The following is a 21,476-nucleotide window of genomic DNA, read 5'->3' as shown; positions in this document are numbered from 1 at the left end:
GGTGCTCTGGACCCCTACCTGGTCCAGGGTGTCGTAGAGTGCCAGAAGCCCACCCTGAGCCTCTCCCTCCACCTCAGCCCTGCTGCAGTCCCTCAGACCTCAACTTCAAGGAAAAAGAAAGGGGCTGAAGCAATGGTGAGCATGGTGACCCCTGGGTGAGTCATTCCAAGTCACTTTCCTCACCCCATCCCCTGCTCCTCCCAAAGATCCTGCCTCCAAACAGTCTGAAGAGGAAGGCAGGGTTGAACCCCACCAAAACACTGCACAGAAAGAGGGGGATAGGCTTGCTGTTGACATGCCCCACAGTTTTCCCGAGGAACAGGCCTGCTTGGCTGCCATTTTATGTCTGGGTGCTATGACATCCCTACAGCCGCAGAGTTCTCTTTATTTTTTTAAGCTTTATTTATTTATTGGCTGCTTTGGGTTTTAGTTGGGGCACGTGGGATCCTTCATTGCAGCGCGAGGGCTTCTCTCTAGCTGTGGTGATCGGGCTTCCCGTGGGCTCCAGAGCGCGTGGGCTCAGTAGTTGTGGCCCACAGGCTTAGTTGCCCTGTGGCACGTGGGATCTTAGTTCCCCAACCAGGGATAGAACCAGCATCCCCTGCATTGCAAGATGGATTCTCAACCACTGGACCACCAGGGAAGTCCCCAGAGTTCTCTTTTTAACATAAAAGATATCTTAATTTATATAGTTTAATTATGAGATATATTTATAGTTTACATATATTTTCATTTTTACTATTCTTTTGCTACCACTAAACACACCCCAAAAAGTTCATTAATATTAAATTAAAGAAAGAAAGGAAAGGGGAATTTATTGAGCTACTACTATATGACCAATACTGTGGTATTGTCATGCATGTTATCTCACTCCTTACAATGCCCCTTGCCTACATAGGTGTTATTACCCTATTTTATAGATGAGAACACTGAAGCTCAATGAGGTTGGGTAACTTATCCAGGACTACCTAGCAGGGATAGGAGCCCAGATAAGTTTGACTCTCTCCACCATAATGATAATAAATACGAATAATTGCATTGTATTTACCATGGACCAGACACTGCTCTAAGCACATATATTAACTCATATAATCTTCACATCAACCTTATGAGGCAGGTACTATAATCACTCCTATTTTACAGATGAAGAAACTGAGGCACAGATAGGCCAAATTACTGGCCCAAGGTCATACAGCTAATAAGTGATGGAGCTGGGATTTCAATACAGTCAGTCTGGATCCAGAGAAGTGCTCTCAAACACTGTTCCACAATGCCTGTCAATTTCCTATCAATTTCTTAAATCTCACAGTTAAGTGGAAATCACCGCCCCCATTGTTATGTTACCCTTTCCTTATTCAGTGTATACTGTACCGCCTGGAAAAATTCCCATTTGCCACATTAGTAAACACCTACATATTTATTTTCTAACTAGGACTGCCTAGGGCTTTGGACCTTCTTCATACCCTGTGAAGGCTGGGATTTCCTTGGAGAACCCTCTTCCCCATTGGCTGGAAGTTGAAGGAGTCTGAAAAAGTTTGGAGAGTCATGTGCTTCTCCATCAACCCATCACCCTATTCCACCGTGTGCAGCTGGCCTAAGACAGAGACAAAAGGATGAGGCTGGCCGGGAATGTTTTGTCACTCTATTATTTTTCAATTCATTTCCTCTTTACCTATCACACTCCTGAGTCTTGTTTTCCTACCTGAAGGAATCCAGAGGGTGAAGGGAGCTTCATATTTCTGAGTGCACAGAACTTGCAACCTTATGTTCCTATCCCAGCTGTCCCTCTAGCTGTGTGACTATAAGCAGGTTTTTTGAGATTTTTTTTAAACTTTAGTTTTCTCACCTGTAAAGTGGGGATAATGAGAATCTCCTTTAAAGGACTGCTGCATAAGAATAATGAATTTGAGTGCCTTGCTTATCATAGGCCCATCAAGAGTAGCTATTTATTAATGCAATTTATAAATACATCCCTTCTGAGTGAATGAATGAGTTGAATGAATATAAGGGAAGGTTAAGAAGTCTAGCCTGACTCCCCCCCCAAACCAGAAAACAACTCCTTTAACTTCTCTAAACATGTACATTTAGAAATTTATTATTTTGGGTGAGAACTGTGTAAAAACAGAACACTAAAGGTTGGATGAGAAACCTCCAAGGACAAACTTCCTCAACTTCATAGCTTTGCTGGGGGCTAAGCTAACTCAGCAACTGGGGATAGGACAAGGCTCTCAAACCCTCCTTTGCTTCATCCCTGACCCAGCTTCAAATTCAAGCCCAAGGCTTTCCACTGGAGACTTCCAGAATGACAGGATATATTTCTTTTGGGGGGGAGGAGGGATGAAGAGGGAGAAGGGGAGTGCATTATATGACCGCTTTCTATGAGCAGAGCAAAGCAATTAATTTTGTTGCTGCTTTTGGAAAGAAAAAAGTTATTGAAGAAACTTAAGGCCCTCTGGTAATATGAGTGCACCTACTCATAAGACTGAAAACTTTTTTGAAAAGAAGAAAGTCTGAAAGCAGAAAAGAGTTTTTCTTGTCTCTAAGAAGATAATAGACTTTAAAATAAGATGGTCGGTTTTTTTATTGGTCTTTTTTATGATTGTTATGTCTAATGAATGGGGTATTTTCATAATGAATGAATGGCTTGAAAACCAATTTATCCTCCAGATCAAGGTACATCTGGTCTACTGATTGTAACATCCTTGCTTTTTTACTTTAATGGGTTGTGTTTGACTTGTAAAAATAAAATAAAATGCAATTAACGTCACCCATATGTTCAATGCAATGAACACATGACTCATAAGTTTTAAAGCTTCTGGGACAGGGTTTCTAATGTATTTACAATGGGTCATAAAAGTGGGTGAGAGAAACTAGTCTCCCAAGTTGGGGTGTCTATTTATCATCTACTGGCATCTATGACACTTCAGAGTTAAGACAGAAATCATCCAGGAAGAAACGACTACTGTTGACTCATCAATCCATGAACTTGTTACTAATTACAGTGTCTCAGTTTCCCTATTATATAAAATGAAGTTGTCACCTGCCTGCCTCTCTGAAGTGTTTGGAAAGCCCAAGGAGATAACAGCCGGAGTGTTTTGAAACTACAGAATACATTTTACGTGCTAAATAATAATAATAACAATAATAACAGGGAGTCTTTAATAACAGGGGTCCTTTAATAATACTCATCAAGCAGAATAACATTACTAAGCAGTAGGAACAGGACTCTGCCTTCTTAATCATTAGTTTGTATCGTGGGAAATTGGTGGGGGATGGGCACCTCGTTCAGGTGGGTTCTTGTGCCTGAGGAGGCAGAGCCCCTCAGTAAGGCTGGTCTCTTCAGCTAACGCTTGGCTGCCTTTAGGAAGACACCGTTCGTGCAGTTGAGCGAGGAGTGGACAGACGCCTCATAGTTCAACTCCTGTGCCCAGGGAACATGATTTAAATTCTTCTATTCCTAGCTGGTTGGGGGAAAGAAGGAAAGGTACTTCTGGGACCTTAAAAAGTCGTAGACAGGATGGTCTGGCCAATGCGCCAGTGTGGCCACCCAATCCTGCCACAAGATGGCGACAATCCAGCTGGAAACACCTGCCCGGGCTGGCCCTGTGGGTTTCCAGGCGGGGAAGGCTTTCCTCTCTCAGACACAAAGAAGGGATCTTTCGAGCCGGGAAGGGTATCCGAGCGTTTGGGTGCTTGTAGAGCGGGGATTGGGAGCCTTTGCCGCGACAAAGTCGGCCCCGAGAAGAAGCAGGCGACTTCCTTCTCACACTCGTGGGCTTCAACTTCACGGGGCTGAAAAACCTGAGGGGAATTTGTGCAAAAGCACCCGAGAAATTCCAGGTTTGACCCCTCCCTCTGCCTAGAGGCCGTCCAGATGCTTCCCGTACCGGCGACATTCCCGGGATTCCGGCAGGGGGAGCGGGTGCTTCCCGGGGCAGGGCGCGTTCAGCCCGGCGGTGCTCCCGCGCTTCGCGGCCCGGGACCCGGTTGGGAGAGCGGCTCGGACCGGCGTTGGGCGGGACAAGCCTCACCCCCCCCCGCCTTTGGGGCCGCGGTGCCTTTGAGGCGCGGGACCCCGTAGTTGAGCCCCCGAGAGGGCTGCGCTCCTAGGCTTTAAATCCGGGCAGCAGCCACAAAGGCGCTCCCTCCTCTTTCGCTGCACATTTTGCCTGGGAAAAGGTCTGCAGGCCTTCCGGGGCTTGGGGGCGGGGGTTCTCTTTGTTTTCTTTTCTTCTGTTTCGTTTTGAATGCAAGGAACCGCCACACCCGCGTTTGTCTCTGTCGGGAGTAAACTTGCTTTGAAACATAGAGCTGTTAGGAAACACACAGATTCCCATCTCCAAGTCGCAGTGAGGTTCCCAGTGCCGTGTATGGGAGCCTCCGGGGCTGCCGAGCCTGGGTCTGGCCAGCCTGGCCTCCATCTTGCAACCCTTGGCCTGACTGTAGCAGCCCTGAGCAGATCCCTGCTCCTCCAGCCCGGGTCTTGGCCAGCACTGGGGAGCAGGGAGGGGAAGCCCAGAACAACGACGGGATCACTGGCCCCAGCCTGGCCTCAGTTGGCCATTTATCTGATCACCCTTCTGGGGTGTAGGGTGGGAGTAACAGTGAGCGCTGATTGAACATGTGCCACAAACAATTGTTACCTTGTTTAAGCCTTACACGCTATTATTCTCTCCATTTTATAGAGGAGGAAACCAAGGCTTAGATATGTTGAGTAATTTGCCCAAGGCCACACAACTCTTAAATAGTGGGTCTGGGATTTGAAGCCATAACATTTCTCCAAAGCACCAGGCTGTAGTACCTCCTTAGGCAGCTCCCACAGCAGCACTGGGAGACAACCGGGTCAAGTATAAAGACATACACCATGCTGTGATTGTGCTTACACTGGGGGTGGGGGAGTGGCGACCAAGGATATTTTGGACTCTCCTCGCCTTTGTGTGCTGGGCCATTCTGGCCTGCCTTCTTTCCTTCCTTCCACAATTGTTTACTGAGTGCATATGATATACCAGGGACTTGCCTAGGCCCTGAAATATCAAGGGAACAAGGCAGATGACACTTACTATGTGACCTTTGGCAAGTCCCTTAATGTGCTAGTTTTTAAGCTATTGTCTCTCACCCCCACCCATCTTCTGTATATGGCTTTAAACACTGCGGCTAGGGATTCTGCAAACCACATTTCTCCTTTGCCGCTGCTCTCTGTTAAGCTCTGCCAATAGGGCACTTGAGGGAGACTCAAGGCAGGAGGAGGAGGAAGGACACACTCCTTTCTGCTGGCTTGCTATCCCTATCAGATTCACCCCAGCATCAGTGGTAGGTTGTGGCCTCCATGCTCCTTCAGCACCCCTATGCAGTATCATTGTGCCCCTCAGGTGTATCAGCACCAGGGGGGCAGCCACCCCTCTGCAGTCTCAGCCCAGGCTCTGGGGGGCCCTCCTCTGACCTCCTAGGTTTTCGTAACCCAACCTCTTTCCTTCGTTTTCTGGTCCTGGGATGGTAACTGCTTCCTCCAGTTACTATCTCTGTTACATCAATGTTCCCTTTTTTCCCAGTCCTCCAATACCTATAACCAGTGATGTGCTGGTAAATATTTAATAACCAGCTCTCCGGAAAACAAAAACAAAAGAAACCTGATTTGTAATATATACGATTTTTGTAATATAGATCATTCACCATGTATAATTTTCAACTATCAAGATGGCATCGCTGAATTTCACAAGCTGGTGTGAACAGTTTGAGTACACAAATGCCTGCAACCAATCCCCTATAATGAATTCTCTCTTTTAAAGGACCTAATATGCTTTCTGTTTTCATGACTGGGCCCTGACTGATAACACTTAAGCTTCTGGGAATTGATTTTTTTACTGTAAAATGGAACTACTACCATTTCTTCCATCTGACTCACAGAGTTGTTGGGACAATATGACATAACACAAATAAAACACTCTGAAAACTACTTTTTAAAATTGGGGACTATAACACAATTCTTGGGCATTTCTTCTAGAAGGATATAAAGCTGGGATGATGAAAGTAGGCAAAATATTTGAATGATAGCTCACAGAAGTGTTCCAGGTGCCTTTAGAACCCAGGGTGACCTCAGACAAGGTGTGGAGTCTGGTGACTCAGAATCAGGGCTGTGGTCACGGCAGTAACTGGGCTATGATGTTACTACGTGTGTGTAGATTGTTTTTCAAGGACTCTAGGACTAAATATTGTGCAAATCAAGAAAGCACGCAAAGCCAAGGGGTAAACAATTGATATCATCTAACTAACAGCACATATGTGGAGCAGCACTGGAGTTTTACACATTGCACTACTCAGTTGTACAAAGGAAATAAAACTTCTTTATCTTTCCATAACTGATCTAATTTCCCCCTCAAATTCCCAACCCATGAGTAGTGAGAGGTGGAAAAGTTTCAAATCATCCGTATCTCCATTTGTTCCATTTAAATAATCTCTTTTGAATGATCCAGAGTTTGCAAAAATGCTCAGTTCTCTCCATTTCCTCTCCCACTCCTTTTTAAAAGACATTTGGGGTAAGTGGGAGCTTATATGACCTCACAGCACCAGGAGAGAGGAGGGCTCAGAGCCACATGTTTCCTGCTTCCTAGCCTGGCCTCTGGACTGGCCTCATCCAATCTTTTGTTTCTCACTGGCACACATACCTGGAGCCTGAGCTCTCAGACACACTCCTTCTGATTTTAAAAAGCATCTACATACTGGCGTTTTTTTCATCCTGACTCCAGATTGGCTATTCCATCAGGCCTAAGCCCCTTTGTGTTACCTTACTAAGGCAGTTGGGAATTCCTAGATACGCTGTATGCCACACACAGGCTATAGAGAAGTGCCTCTGCTCTCCTGCCTTCTCTGAGACCACACCATCATTCTTTCCAGGTTGGATATAGAGAAGCTAAAGTCTGGGCTCCTAGAGGCCTGCAGCCTCTCCAGATCATGCCCTGAGAATGGAGTCACCAAATCCAATTAACCTGGGCTCCCCGATGCCCAGCCAGATGTCTCTACAGTCTCCTGACCTTGAGGTTCAGCCAGGAAGGAGGGCCTAGAACCCCGGCATTGGCATTTGACCATCTCTATCTCCCTCTGGATCTACTGTCTCTCCTTTCCCACACATGTCCATCTTCAGAATGAACAATCCTCACCATAGCCTCCTATCCTGTGGGACACCAGGCCTCATGGATAACAGCTAAAGGAGTATCTTCTCTATTCTGGTCTGGGTTGATATGGGAGCCTCAGTAACTCTAGGATCTATGAGTTACAGAGGATGAAAATAACATTGGTTTAGTACTCTCAAAATATTGTCCCTATTATATATGTATACTTCAAAACAATCAACAAAAACAGAATACAGTAACAATTCTGACCAGTGTTCTACCAATAATAAAGTATTTTTATAGTTAAATAAAAATCCTTGGTTCCTCTGCTTACTAAAGTCATGCATACTTATTATAAAACCAACAAAACAACCTAAAATACAGTTCTAAATGTTCAATGAAGGGAGGAGAGTTCCTCAGTTCTGGTTTGGCCAAGGCCCACTGCTCATGGAACAGCACAGCTTACAAGAGATTTCTCCTTTAGAAGGTGCCGGGGTCTGTTCAGGGGCTAGCAGCATTGTCCTTTCTACGCCACTGGCAATCTTCTCTCTTCCTTTTGAGAGTCAGAGCCCAGCAAGGATATTTTCCCTTGAGTTTGGGGATTATGAGCTAGAGAAAAAGAATATAGCCCAGGGACTGAGCTGAAAGGTGGGATGTGTATGAGGAGTAGGGGAATCACGGATGCAAAATTTGGTATAAAATGTGTGTTTCTGGAACCAACCTGGATTGGATTTCCAACTGAGCTTCTGCCATATCTTTCTTTATGAGCACAAATGCATTCTGGTTTATTTGGGTATGTTCTACCGTGTTTGATGATGTTTATAGAATGGGGTGAAGATACAAGTACTGTGGTGCCCCTTCTCAGTTACAATATTCTGGAAGGACAGTGGGCTCCTGGGCCCCAATATAAAATATATAATTTGATAAGCACCATGTGCTTTCACTTCCAATCTCCCATTTGATCCTCCAAACACGCTCATGCTGTAGCTAACTCTATTTAACAAATGAGGGAACAAGAAGGCCCATAAAGGTGAAATGACTGCCCCAAATCTCATAGAAGGTGGAAAGTAGAACTGGGACCACACCATCAAGCCACCAGCCACTGTAGCCGCCCCTGATGGTGCACCCTGAGGGGAGTTCAGGATGGAGAAAAACAGGATACTAGCCCTAGATTGTTAAGATGCCTTTCAAAGGAATAATTTCAATGAGCCCAGACTCTTGTACCTTTCCATACATAGAAAAGCACTGAAGTCATTAACTTGAGAAGTCTGTTTTTTTGTGACTAGCAGCAATCTTTTGATATTTGACTACATGTTTTCAGCAAAACTCCTACATAAGCTGGCTCCTTTCTTACCGTTTTGGAACAGTCCTCAGAGCTATCTGAGAAGCTGTCTCCCAGGCTATAGTCCTCTGTAAGGTCCCAGAATAAAACACTCAACTTTTAGGTTGTACGTTTTTTTTTTGTTTGTTGGTTTGTTTTCAGGTGATACCTAGGACGCCTAATTCTCAGTCCAGGTCTCTTTTCTCTACACCGGGTTGACCCCATAAGGCGAATAAGGAAGAGCCAACTCACTTCCCTTCAGTCTCTTTCTGAGGCTGGGTATTCCAGAGCGAAGCTGAGGTTTGCCAGCCTTTGTGCTACTCTGCCCCAAAACTAGGGAATTAGTGTAGAAATCACAGTGACCAAATAACCAAGTTGGCCTCTTTGCTTGTTCCCTCATCCTCCTTTCCCCACTTGACAGATGACACCGCTGAAACCCAGAGAGGCAAAAAGTGTTGATCAAAGAGGAACTTGAACAGGAGAACAGAAGAGGTTGCAGTACTTAGTCAGTCTGGGAGGTTAGGGTATGATTCGTGCTGGGGTGGGGACAAGTGGAGATAAGGAACAGAACAGCCAGTGACTGAAGACAGGATTCCTGGGCTGTCAGGAATCAAAACCCTGAGGGTCAAAACCCAGGCAGTTCCCGGTGGATATTAAGTCAGTACTTTTGCATGTCCCCATCCTAGTCTGCCTTCAGTATCTTCTTTCTCCCCGCTGAGCCCAGGGTTCTATTTCCTCCAAGGAGGAAATCTGCATTATATGTAATATTTGTGATAAAGGCCTTGATAAGCTTTTAACAGCCAAAAAAATGAATTAGTAAATTACCAGAGAACTTTTTCGATTTCTCTTCAAATCATACTACCACTGCAAATTCTTTTGGGGGAAGTATAAGGGTATATATTAAAATATTTAAAATATCTAGTAAGAGTACACTACTCATAAGTCCATCCCTGGGGACAAGTATGAAGTTAATAAGAGAAAGGAAGAGTGGGTTGTTCACAGCTGAATGAGATCTCTCTCTCTAGTCTATTCTATTCTGGGCCAGCAACATCAGCATCACGTGGGAGCTGGTTAAAAATGCAAATTCCTGGGCCCCAAACCTACTGAATCAGACACTCCGGGGGTGAAGCCCAGCAATCTGTGTTTTAACAAGTCCTCCAAGTGATTCTTATGCTCCCTCGAGTGGTTCTTAGTCTGGACTGTATACAGCAGGTTTCCCCTGCTTTCGGGAAGTAGAACGTTCCTATGAAACCATTTGAAGCCAAGATGGTGTAAATCAAAAAAGCAATTACCTTAGGATGCATCTTGCTTGAGGATGCACTAAATAAATCAAGATAACGCACAGATACTCACAGGCACAGTTCAGAGCTCTGGCAGCTTGATGCTGAGATGCTGAGCACGGTTCCCGGAGAGGGAGCTGGATGGTGCCACGCTCACTGCTTGGGGTGAAACTCTGCCTCTTTAACTGCTCCCTGCAAAACAAATGCTTGACGTTATTTTAGCTTTTCACCATTTTCTGTAAAAGCGAAAATCCTCCCTGGATTTTTGTTGTTGTTTTTAGCAAAAACAGGTACTAACATAGTCTTTTGTAAAAGTGATGTGGTGGAAAGGGAACTTTCAAAAATTGGGGGATACCTGTATTACCGTCACCTGGCAATATTTAAAAAATCCTCATGTCCAGGCCTTACCCAAGAACATCCAAATTAGAAATTCTGAGAGTGAGACCTAGGCTTCTGCATTTTCCTGCGGTTTCCCTAGTGGTTCCAATGTGCAGACAAGGTTAAGAATCACTGCCACAGAGATTTCTCCAGAAACTGGTAATATCACTTGTGACTGTTTTACTTATTTATTCCACAAATAGTGAGCATCTACTCTCTGCCAGACCCTATACTTCTTACTATACAAAGATAAATAAGTAGATTGGCCTCAAGAGAGACATAGAAACACATATTTCAGTGCAGCAGTGGGAGCTCCAGAGGAAGGGGTGGGTATAATCTTGTCTACTATCTACTCCCTCTTCTATTCTTTGACATCAAATGCTGACAAGAATGTAAAGCCACAAGAACTCTCATTCGTTGCTGGTAGGAATGCAAAATGGTACAGGCACTTTGGAAGATAGGGTAAAACTAAACATACTCTCACCATATGATTCAGCAGTCATGCTCCTTGAAATTTACCAAAATGAGTTGAAAACTTATGTCCATGCAAAACTTGCCCACAATTGTTATGGAGGCATTATTCATAATTGCCAAAACTTGAAAGCAAGATGTCCTTTAATATATGAATGGATAAATAAACTGTATGTAGTACATCAATACAATGGAATATTATCCAGTGATAAAAAGAATTGAGCTATTGACATTTCTCTAAGGAAGATATACAAATGGACAGCAAGCATGAAAAGATATTCGACATCATTAATTATTAAGGAAATGCAAATCAAAACTGTAATGAGATATCACCTCACACCCACTAGGATGGTTACTATTTTAAAAAAAAAAAGAACACAGAAAATAACAAGTGTTGGTGAGGTTGTGAAGAAATTGGAACCCTTGTGCACTGTTGGTGAGAATGTAAAATAGTGCAACTGCTATGGAAAGCAGTTTGGAAGTTCCTGAAGAAATTAAAAATAAAATTACCATATGATCCAACAGTTACACTTCTAGGTATATACCCCCCAAAATTGAAAGCAAGGTCTCAAAGAAATATTTGTACACCCATGTTCATAGCAGCATTATTCACAATAGCAAAAAGGTGGAAGAAACTCAATTGTCCATTGATGGATGAATGGATAAACAAAATGTTGTATATATATGCAATGGAGTATTATTCAGTATTATTATTAAAAAGGAAGGAAATTCTAACACATTCTACAACATGCATAAACTTTAAGGACATTATACTAAGTGAAATAAATCAGTCACAGGAAGACAAATACTCTAGGATTCCACTTATATGAGGTACTTAGAGTTGTCAAATTCAAAGAGACAGAAAGCAGAATGATCATTGCTAGAGGCTAGAAAGAGGGGCAAGTGAGTTGTTTAATGGTTACAGAGTTTCAGTTTTGCAAGATGAAAAGAGTTCTGGATATTGATTGCACACCATTGTAAATGTACTTAACGCTACTGAACTGTACACCCAAAAATAGTGAGGATAGTAAATTTTGTGTTTGTGTATTTAACACGGTTTTTAAAACTTAGAAGCAATGTCAGGGCGGTGGATACACTAGGGATCATAAGCCTCTAGGCTTTGTTTAAGAAATAAAAAAGGAAACTGAGATCAGGCTGACAGAAATGTAATTTATTAACCACACCATTTGTTATTTAGGTTTTTTATACCCATAGACCATTTTTGCTGGCTTCTGGGTTTGCCTAGGGTGACAAGAATAAGATCATCCATATCACATTGTCAGCGTTAAAGGAGAAAGCCTTTAGAAAGACCTAAAACACAGAAGCTGATATGGGCCATATAACAAGAAAGGACTTGCACAGATGTCATGGAAGTGGTGAAAGGCCAGAGGACCAAAATTCGAGAGAAAAAATGGATTCTAAACTCTACAGTTAGGGAGTATATCATGATAAGAGAAAGTAGCAAGAACACCCACCTTGGGAAGGGAGAAGTTATTAGCCAGCTCTGGGATACTTTCCCAGGATTTACTCATTCCTTTGTATTACTTTTGAACAACTGATGAATCAGCCATAATACTTAGTTGAAGTAAAATATAACCAACAACAGCAAAAACAAAAAGATCTGTAAACTTGAGAACCAGAGTGGGAAATAATGAAAATAGAAGGAGTGTTTATAAAATAATATGACTAGTCTTCCCCCCACTCCTGGCAACCCCCATCAAGACATTAAAATGTTACACACCCAAATGAACATTTGTCCTTTTTTAAAGAAGTCAATCTGAACTTCTTGGAAGCATTTGCCACTCATTCCAAAGATTTTGCCCTTGTGTCTAGCACTTTGGGGACCTCATGTACTGGCATTTGCTTTTGACTGCTTTCAATGGTGGCAAACCATCCCTTGGGGGGTCAAGCTTGAGTTTTATAACTGTGCTGGTATTGTGCGTCAGCAACGTAGTCAGATGAACTACATTTCCCAGAACATCCTTCCATGTACACAGCTGGCTTAGGGTTGGTCGTGAGAGAATTTGCAGGTTGGTATAGGGTATAAGGTGTCACTGCAGCTTGCACACACTGTTGTTGATCCAGGGGCCTCCCCTTGTGGGCCTGGTGCTGCAGCAAGGTTCAGAGGAGCTGCCACTGCATCGCCTGCTCCAGCTTCTCTGACTCCAGGGTCAGATACCAGACACAGGTGCAGCTCTGGGGCAAAGCTTCTTCTGTGGGTCATGCTCATAATCAGTGACGGTGGTAGTGACAGACCCATGTGGAGTCCTGTTTGTCTTCCTTCTCCCACTCTTCATATTATATTTTATTCCCAGCTGATGATATAAAGAGACCTCAGACCCATTCCAGATGCAGTGTCAACATGCCTCTTCACCAGCTCCCACAACTGTGTAAAGTCTCATCCATAGAATAAATCCCTTGTTCTGTATCACTCATAGTGCCTCTGCTTTTCTGATTGAACATTTACAGTTACAGATAAAAGTCATTTGGAGTCAAGTCTGAAAAATAAGGTAGATGAACAAGCTAAGTAAATATTATTTGGGGCCAAAAATTCAGGGTCACAATAAAGAACAATTCTATTTCTTTTACAGTGCATAAAATGGATTTGACGCCCATTCCCAAAGATGAGTTCCAAAATGATTTCACATGAGGATTATTTGGAGGGATAATATTCATTTGGACACACTTTGCAATGTTTATTTTAATCTCCTCTTTTATTTGCTTATAGTCACTCTCCCCTATATCCTGTTTTTCAGAGGACAACGTGACACACAGTAAATGATGGCAGGCGGAACGCAACCAAGTAACAGATTGTGTAGTGTTGGCTTAATGTTGTAGAATCTTAGGGAGAAAAGAAGAGTCTGGAGAGTCAGCGAAAGTTTCAGAGACCAGGTGAGATGTGATTGAAACAAGGAATGGACTTTTAGACAGGAGATCAGCAGAAGCCAAAGTACGGAGGTGATGTGGAACAGGGAGATGGAGTGACAGTCCATCTTAAGGGATGTGAATTCAGGGAGTAAAATTTGTCAGTCTCCCTCTCACTGACACAACCAAAATCAAACTTTTTCCTGAAATATGATCTCCTCCATATCTGGGCTCTGCTCATTCTTCAGTCTCATTTCCCCTCCCCCATCCCTAACTTGCCTTCTATATTAAGGAACTTGAAGTGCTCCAATATTCATTTGTTCATTCAGCAAACAACAAAATCCCTACTATGTGCCAGGCACTGTGCTAGAAGGTAAGGATACAGGCCTTCATAAAGCTTATTATCTAATGGGAGAGGTTAAGTAGGTAAATAGGCAATTATAACGCAGCATGACAGCGTTATGGAGCAAATAGGGGGTGAGGGTCTAGGAAGGCTTCCACAGAAGAGACTTTAAACCTGAGATCTGAATGGTGAGTTAGAGTTAACCACACTAAGAAGCGGGTAGGGAGATCTTACGAAGAAGAATGATGGGACAATGGGAGCAGCCCGTGCAAAGGCACCAAAGACTGAGAGAGTGTGCACTTTGGAGGAACTGAAAGTAATTTCCTATGATTGGAGGCTGAGAATGGAGAGAGCCAAGGCTGCAGAGCAAGCAGGGGGCAAGTCACGCAGGGCCTTGTAAACGGTGTTAGAGTCCAGGATTTAACCCTAGGAAAATGGGGACATGGGAAGCAAGGAAGAGTGCATCCCATTTTTGTTTTAGAGAGATCATTCTGGCTGTAAAGCAGAGAGTGGTTTGGGGTTGGTGGGGAGAATGAAGGCGATGCTGGAATTAGATGACCAAGATGCAGAGAGAGAATGACCTCAACTAACCTAGAGGCAGTGGAAACAGGATTCCAGCCCCTACCCTGAAGATGTGGATTCAGCAGGCTGAGGGTGGGGTCCAGGCTCATAATTTGTGGGGCCCAGTGCAAAATGAAAATACAGGCCCCTTTGTTTAAAAAGCAGGAAACGTGTTTTTTCTTGCTTCTGTGGTCTCTCTTTCCATCTGTCATTGTGTTTTTTTAGTTGTTATTTAATGTTTCAGTCCCTTAGGCATGGGGATACTTTCTGGGCAGGTACAGATCTCATAATGCCCCAAGTGCCAGGCCCAACACCTGAAAAGTGCTTAATATCGTTAGTCACCAGGATTATGCAAATAGGCTAAAATTTAAAAGAAGACACACAGATGGCCAACAAGCACATGAAAAGCACAACAAGCACATGCTCAACATTGCTAATGATTAGAGAAATGCAGCTCAGAACTACGATGAGGTATCACCACACACCCGTCAGAATGGCCATCATCAAAAAGTCTACAATTAATAAGTGCTGGAGAGGGTGTGGAGAGAAAGGAACCCTCCTATACCGTTGGTGGGAATGTCAGTTGGTGCAGCCACTATGGAGAATAGTATGGAGGTTTCTTACAAAACTAAAAATAGAGGAAGAAGATGTGAGGATGCAAGTGGAGGCTGGAGCAATGCAAGGTCAGGAACCAAGGAATGTGGGAAACCTCTAGAAGCTGGAAAAGGCTCTGAAATGGACTCTCCCCTAGAACCTCCAAAAGAACAAGCCTTCGACTTTCATTGTGCAAGACCCATTTTGGACTCTGACCTCCAGAACTCTGCTGTAGACTCCTTACCCTGCATGTGTGATGAAATGCTGTGAGGTCGGCCATAAACCTTCAAGAGCTAAGGCTCCCACCCAGATGGAGGACAGAATGATGATGTTGACCCTCCTGACTTCAATCAACTAAGGCTTGGACTCTGTCGACCTTTGCCCCAATTCTGTGCTGAATTCTCCTCTGCTCAAGCACCCTCATGAATATGCATGTACCTTTAGCTTAAAACATCCCCAGTTTTGCTTTTCAGGGAGACACTGCTTTGGGAAAATCCCTAGTGTTCTCCTTACTTGCTGCAAGCAATAATAAATCCTTCCTTCTCCTCCCCTCCCTGCAAAAAAAAAGAAACTAAACTAAACTAAAAATAGAGCTCTCATATGATCCAACAATGCCACACTTGGGTATATATCCAGAACAGATAAAACTCTAATTTGAAAAGATACATGCACCTCAATGTTCACTGCAGCACTATTTACAATAGCCAAGACATGGAAGCAAGCTAAGTGTCCATCAACAGATGAACGGATAAAGAAGATATGGTGTATATATATATACAATGGAATATTAATCAGCCAACAAAAGGAATGAAATAATGCCATTTGCAGCAACATGGATGGACCTAGAGATTATCATACTAAGGGAAGTAAGTCAGACAAAGATAAATATCATATGATATCACTTATATGTGGAATCTTAAAAATGATACAAATGAAATTTTCTACAAAACAGAAATAGAATCACAGACATAGAAAACAAACTTATGGTTACAAAAGGGAAAAGTGAGGGTAAATTAAGAGTTTGGGAGCCTTCCCTGGTGGTGAAGTGGTTAAAAATATGCCTGCCAATGCAGGGGACACGAGTTCGAGCCCTGGTCCAGGAAGATCCTACCTGCCGTGGAGCAACTAAGCCAATGAGCCACAACTACTAAGCCTGTGCTCTGGAGCCTGTGAGCCACAACTACTGGGCCTGCCTGCCACAACTACTGGGCCCACGTGCCACAACTACTGAAGCTCATGCACCTAGAGCCCATGCTCCACAGCAAGAGAAGCCACCGCAATGAGAAGCCCGTGCACCACAACCAAGAATAGCCCCCACTAGCTGCAACTAGAGAAAACCTGTGTGCAGCAACGAAGACCTAACACAGCCATAAATAAATAAATAAATAAACAAATAAATAAATAAAGTTATTACTGTTTAAAAAGAAAAAAGAGTTTGGGATTAACAGATACACACTACTATACATAAAATAGATGAACAACAAGGACCTACTATATAGCACAGGGAACTATGTTCAATATCTTATAATAGCCTGTAATTAAAAATAATCTGAAAAAGAATATATATCTATATCTATATAAATCACTTTTCTGTACACCTTAAGCTAACACAACATTGTAAATTAACTATACTTCAATTAAAAACAAAAGACTAACCATACCAAGTGTTGCCAAGGATGTATTTAGAGTGTAAATGGGCTCAGTCATTTTGGGAACATTGACAGTAACTACTAAACTTAAACCTCCCTTATGACTCAGCCATTCAACTCTATTCAACTGTGCGTGCTCATCAACAGAGATGTATACGAATATTCATAGATCTTTATTCACAATAACTGAAACCCAGATGTTTTCTATGGCCTGGAGATGACCACCAGTCCATCTTTGATCTAAAAACTCTAAATTCTATACCTTCAAGAAAAAGTGGACAATGGGGAAAATTATGGGGACCCTTCATAAAATGTCTATTCCATACAGGGTACTTCAGGCAAGGATGGGGCTGCTTACTGGCTGGTAAGATTTTTTAAGGTTCCACGTTGTCCTCCACAGGCCAACAGGCTCACAGACTTGGCCTTGACTTCCTCCCTGGACTGGACTTTTCTTCTGAATTTTTCAGATCAAGTGAAATAACAAATTGTCACCAGACCTAGAATGCTCACTCCTTTTAGGAGTGGGGAGTTGGTTCCAGCCAGTTATGAAGTCTGGGTAGAGAATGTGAATGTTTCCTTTGAGAAGCAATATTAGCCTTAGGTTTGCTTCCAGCATGTGTTTTGGGTTTTCTCCCAGAGGTTTCAGTGAGGAATCACATGTCTCAGAGGTGAAAGTAAAAAAAACATTTGAGTCTTAAAAATCACACTGGGTTGGAAACTATGTAGTTAGCTTTTTGTGCTAAAAACAATTTTTAAAAAAAATTTCAAGTGTTTTTGTTTTTTCTCTCATTAAAAAAGTATGTGGCTTTATATACACATACACACTGAGGGGCGGTGTGGGGAGGTGTTCAGAACAAGATGTTTCTCATTCCATTTGTTTCAAGCAATAACTCAAAAGGCTCTGGAGAAAATAAACCATACATAAATAGTAGAAAACAGACTGCATCTTGTTGCTATGGCAACGCCCTACTTATATCACATTAAGCTGATTCATGTCTTTTCTCACCTCACTGTTAATAAATTATAGTAGCTGATGAGAATTAAGCTGGCTGGAAGAGTTGGCATGGGCAAGTTGCATATTAATTTGTCATCCAATCCTGGATATCCCTTAATCTTTTTTTTTTGAGGAGAAAGCTACCTTTTATCTAACAATATATTTTTAAAAATTATTTTTATTGTCTTTTTTTCCTCTAAAAACTATGTCAACAGGAGTTTCAGGTTTAGATAATGGTTGCTTCCTGGCTGTTCCAGTAAGGCTTATGACTCTTGTGGAAGGAGAAAATGCACATGCGCAACAGAGCTGGGAAAGTTCCCTTGTTTCTTTTCCTGCTCCTTAACCCTTTTCACTTCTCTGTGCTTTTAGGGGCTTTAAACAAGCCTCTTCTCTTTTCAGCTGCCTTAATTCATACACATCCCCACATCCACACACACCCCAAGAGTAACAAAGTTAAAAGACAACAAACTAGGTTGATAGATAGATAACAAAACAGGGGAAATATTGGCAACACACATAACAGGTAATGGACTAATTTCATTAATATGCCAAAAAATAAAACAACAAACAAACCATAAATTAAATTAAACAGGAAACCAAACCATAACAACAAATGAATGGACAACCCACTAGAAAATGAGCAAAGGATATGAAAATCAGTTCATTGCAAAAGAGATGCCAACAAATATCTAAAAATCTGCTCAATTTCAATCATTATTAGAAAATTAAAATAGCAAAGATGTGCAAATTTTCCTCCATGTTAGATAAGGGAATATTGAAAAGCTCCATGATTTGACAATGGATATGATGGGGGGGAAACAAACCCTTTTAGACACTGTTTATAGTAGTATAATTTGGCATAACTTTCATGGAAATAAATGTAGCTGTACTTATCACAATTTTAAATGCATGTACTCTTTAACCCAGAAGTCCCACTTCAATGAATTTATTTATAAATATACTTGCATAAGTGATTAAAATGTTTTTACAACATTCATTGCAACACTGATTGTACTAGCAAACAAAAACAACAAAAAGTCCCAACCTAGACAGGACTTAAATGCCCATCAATAGATGACTGGTTAATAAAATTGATTCATTCATCCTACCAGCTGTTTAAAAAGGGAAGAATTTGCAGCTACAAATTGCCAAGTTTTTGAACTGTGTTTATAATATGATCCCATTATATTAAAATATATAGATGTATATATATATATATATATATATATATGCTCCTATATACACAAATTGAGAAAATTTAACTTTCATTTTCCACTCTTTTGCACTGTTTCAATTATTTTTAAACATGAAGACATATTACCTTTATGATAAAAAGCCTTTAAGCAGCATGTACACACACATACACACACACACACACACTTGTGTGTGCATATACATTTTCATATATATGTCATCTTTTTGTCACCATGAAGAGTTAGAAGATATATAAGATAGTTTTGCCCACAGTATAGCTGGGAAGACATAAAATTAATAAAAAATACAAAGAATACCACACAATGGAATTGATCATGTGCCAGTGGTATTCTAGGAAGTAAGAGAAGGAAAGTTACTATGACTGCAGTTAAGCATAGAAGATAGAGGCATGAGCATTTGGCAGCATCTGGGTACAAGACACTCCAAGATGTCACAAAGAGGAGTGTTCGCTACAGAGAAGAGTGGTGCTGGGTCAGCCTTACAGATGAATCACCCTCTGCAAGTCTCCTCTTTGGCTATAAGTGGTATAAGACTGTGATGAAAATTATACCTGTCCTGCCTTTGGAAACTCCCTGCCTGCTGGCTGTAAAAAAGCACTGCTGGCTGGTTTCTGTTAGGAAATGTCCAAGGTCCTGTAGACAGAGAGAAATTGTTTCATAATTAGTGTTGACCTGTGCATCAGTCGGTCAGGAACCCAAACTTTGTGTGGTGTTGATCCCTACTATTTGGACCTACTGCTTGAAACTCTGCATTAGTGGGAAATCCCTTTGGTTACTTTTACCTTTCTGGAGAAGCTAAGAATAATGATTAGGAGCATCGACTGCAGAACTGAACTGGATATAAATCCTGGGTGCATCAACTACTAGCTGTGTGTCCTTGGGAAAATCACCTAAACTCTCTGTGTCATGGGTTTCTATTTTGTCAAATGGGACTAATTATAGTTATCAACAATCTCATAGAGTTGTCTGAGGATCAAATGGCTGAATCACATACAAAGCAGGAAGAATAGTCTCTGGACACACAGTAGTTATTCACAATATTACTCACTCTCACTAGAGACAACAAGAATATCCTAACAACAAGTTTCCAGAGAGAAAAAAAAAAATCTCACACAACACATAGGGAATAAGAAAATAATGACAGTGATAAGAAAATAATGTATAAGTAGTAACATTGGAAGCCAGAAGAAAAGGAATGATGCCCACAAAATTAATTTCCACTTAGAATGTCATGCCCTGGCAAATCGAGCCTGAGGACATGGTAAAGATAGTTTCAGACATGCAAAGTCCCAAACTTTTTACTCTCAAGTGGTCTTTCTCAGGAAGCTGCTGGTATATATGTTTCATCAAAAAGAGGGACTAAATCAAAAAGGAAGTTGTGGAAACGTGAAGCAGAGGACCCAGGGCAGGAAAGCAGTAAAGGAATTCCCAGGTTGAGAGCTGTGCTGCAGGCCAGGAGGACACCAGAGTAGACCGCAGGAGAGACATGGAAAGGAGGTTATCTAACAGGTTTGACTGTGTGGGAAATTGTACTGAAAGCCCCTCTTCAGAGGTATTGGGGGATATTGGAAGACCTAGCAGTAGGTTCAGGGAAAAGGAAGCAAATGAAAAGATAGGCAATGAATAAAGACAAGAAAATCAAAGTATCTTGCAAGAAAGGAAATGTAATAAGAGTATGCCACTCAGCTCAGCAGTGTGCAAGATTTATTTAACACAAAAATGAGTATGGATTTTTTAAAAAAAGATATATTAGAGAATGGGGAAAAGAGTAGAAAGTGTTTGGAAGTTAAAATATTCAGCTACCATAATAGGAAAACAGTGGATTATACATAACTCGACAAAACTAGAGAGAGTAGTATATGTTCATTATTTGGAAACATGGTGACAAATGACAGAAGATATATCAAGTGGATGCCTTTAGGGTTGGGACAGGAGGGGCAGTCAAGAGAGTGACTGGTGTTTTCTTTATTATATTACTGTGAGTACCATTTGAGTTTATAAGTTTACATAAATTTTTAAGTATTCTGCAAATCTAAGGTTTTGACACTTCCAAAATGACAATGTTTCAACTTTAGTTCAGTGTCTATGAGGCCATAAGAAACTGATGTCTTAAAATCAGTGGATATGTTTAAAGATTCTGTTCTAACAAAAAGAGACAAGTAGAGGAAATGTAAGTCTTTTATTATCATTAATTTTCATCTAACTTTCTAGATTTAGCCTTCAAGAGGTTCATTAATGCCTCAAAACTTTATCATCTTATATTCTTATTTTATTTAAAATCTGTTTAAGGGCACAGTAAGATGGGAAGTTTACATAACTGTGACACTAAAACCAGGATATTGGGAGAAAAAAGAAGCCATAGCTCAAACTCACATAAGATATAGATATAAAAATCCTAACTCATTACAACAAATTAAATGTAATAAGAGTACGTTAAAAAGATAAATATATTTTGAGCAATTAGCATTATTCCCAGAATGTAAAGTTGGCTAAAAATTAGGAAATTTATAACTCAACATCAAAAAAACACACAACCCGATTAAAAAATGGACAGAAGACCTTAAGAAACATTTTTCCAAAGAAGATGTACAGATGGTCAATGAAACGGTGTTCATGAAAAAGAGGCACATGAAAATATGCTCAACGTTGTTAAGCATCAGAGAAATGCAAATTAAAACTGCAATGAGATATCACCTCACA

At 41.6% G+C, this 21,476-nt stretch overlaps 1 long non-coding RNA gene across 1 annotated transcript in view; it reads right to left on the bottom strand.

Annotated features, from left to right (window-relative positions):
* The window catches only part of LOC132531468 (uncharacterized), a 202,213-nt gene that overhangs the window by 42,652 nt on the left and 138,085 nt on the right, over positions 1 to 21,476 (bottom strand). The window contains exon 5 of the long non-coding RNA XR_009544111.1: positions 9,781 to 9,899. This is a non-coding gene — a long non-coding RNA (uncharacterized LOC132531468). The remainder of the gene's footprint in view (positions 1 to 9,780; positions 9,900 to 21,476) is intronic.

The sequence above is a fragment of the Lagenorhynchus albirostris genome, chromosome 13 (assembly GCF_949774975.1).
Source record: "Lagenorhynchus albirostris chromosome 13, mLagAlb1.1, whole genome shotgun sequence".
NCBI lineage: Eukaryota > Metazoa > Chordata > Mammalia > Artiodactyla > Delphinidae > Lagenorhynchus > Lagenorhynchus albirostris.
Note: the sequence above shows the minus strand (reverse complement) of the source record. Positions and strands in the feature narration are given on the sequence as shown.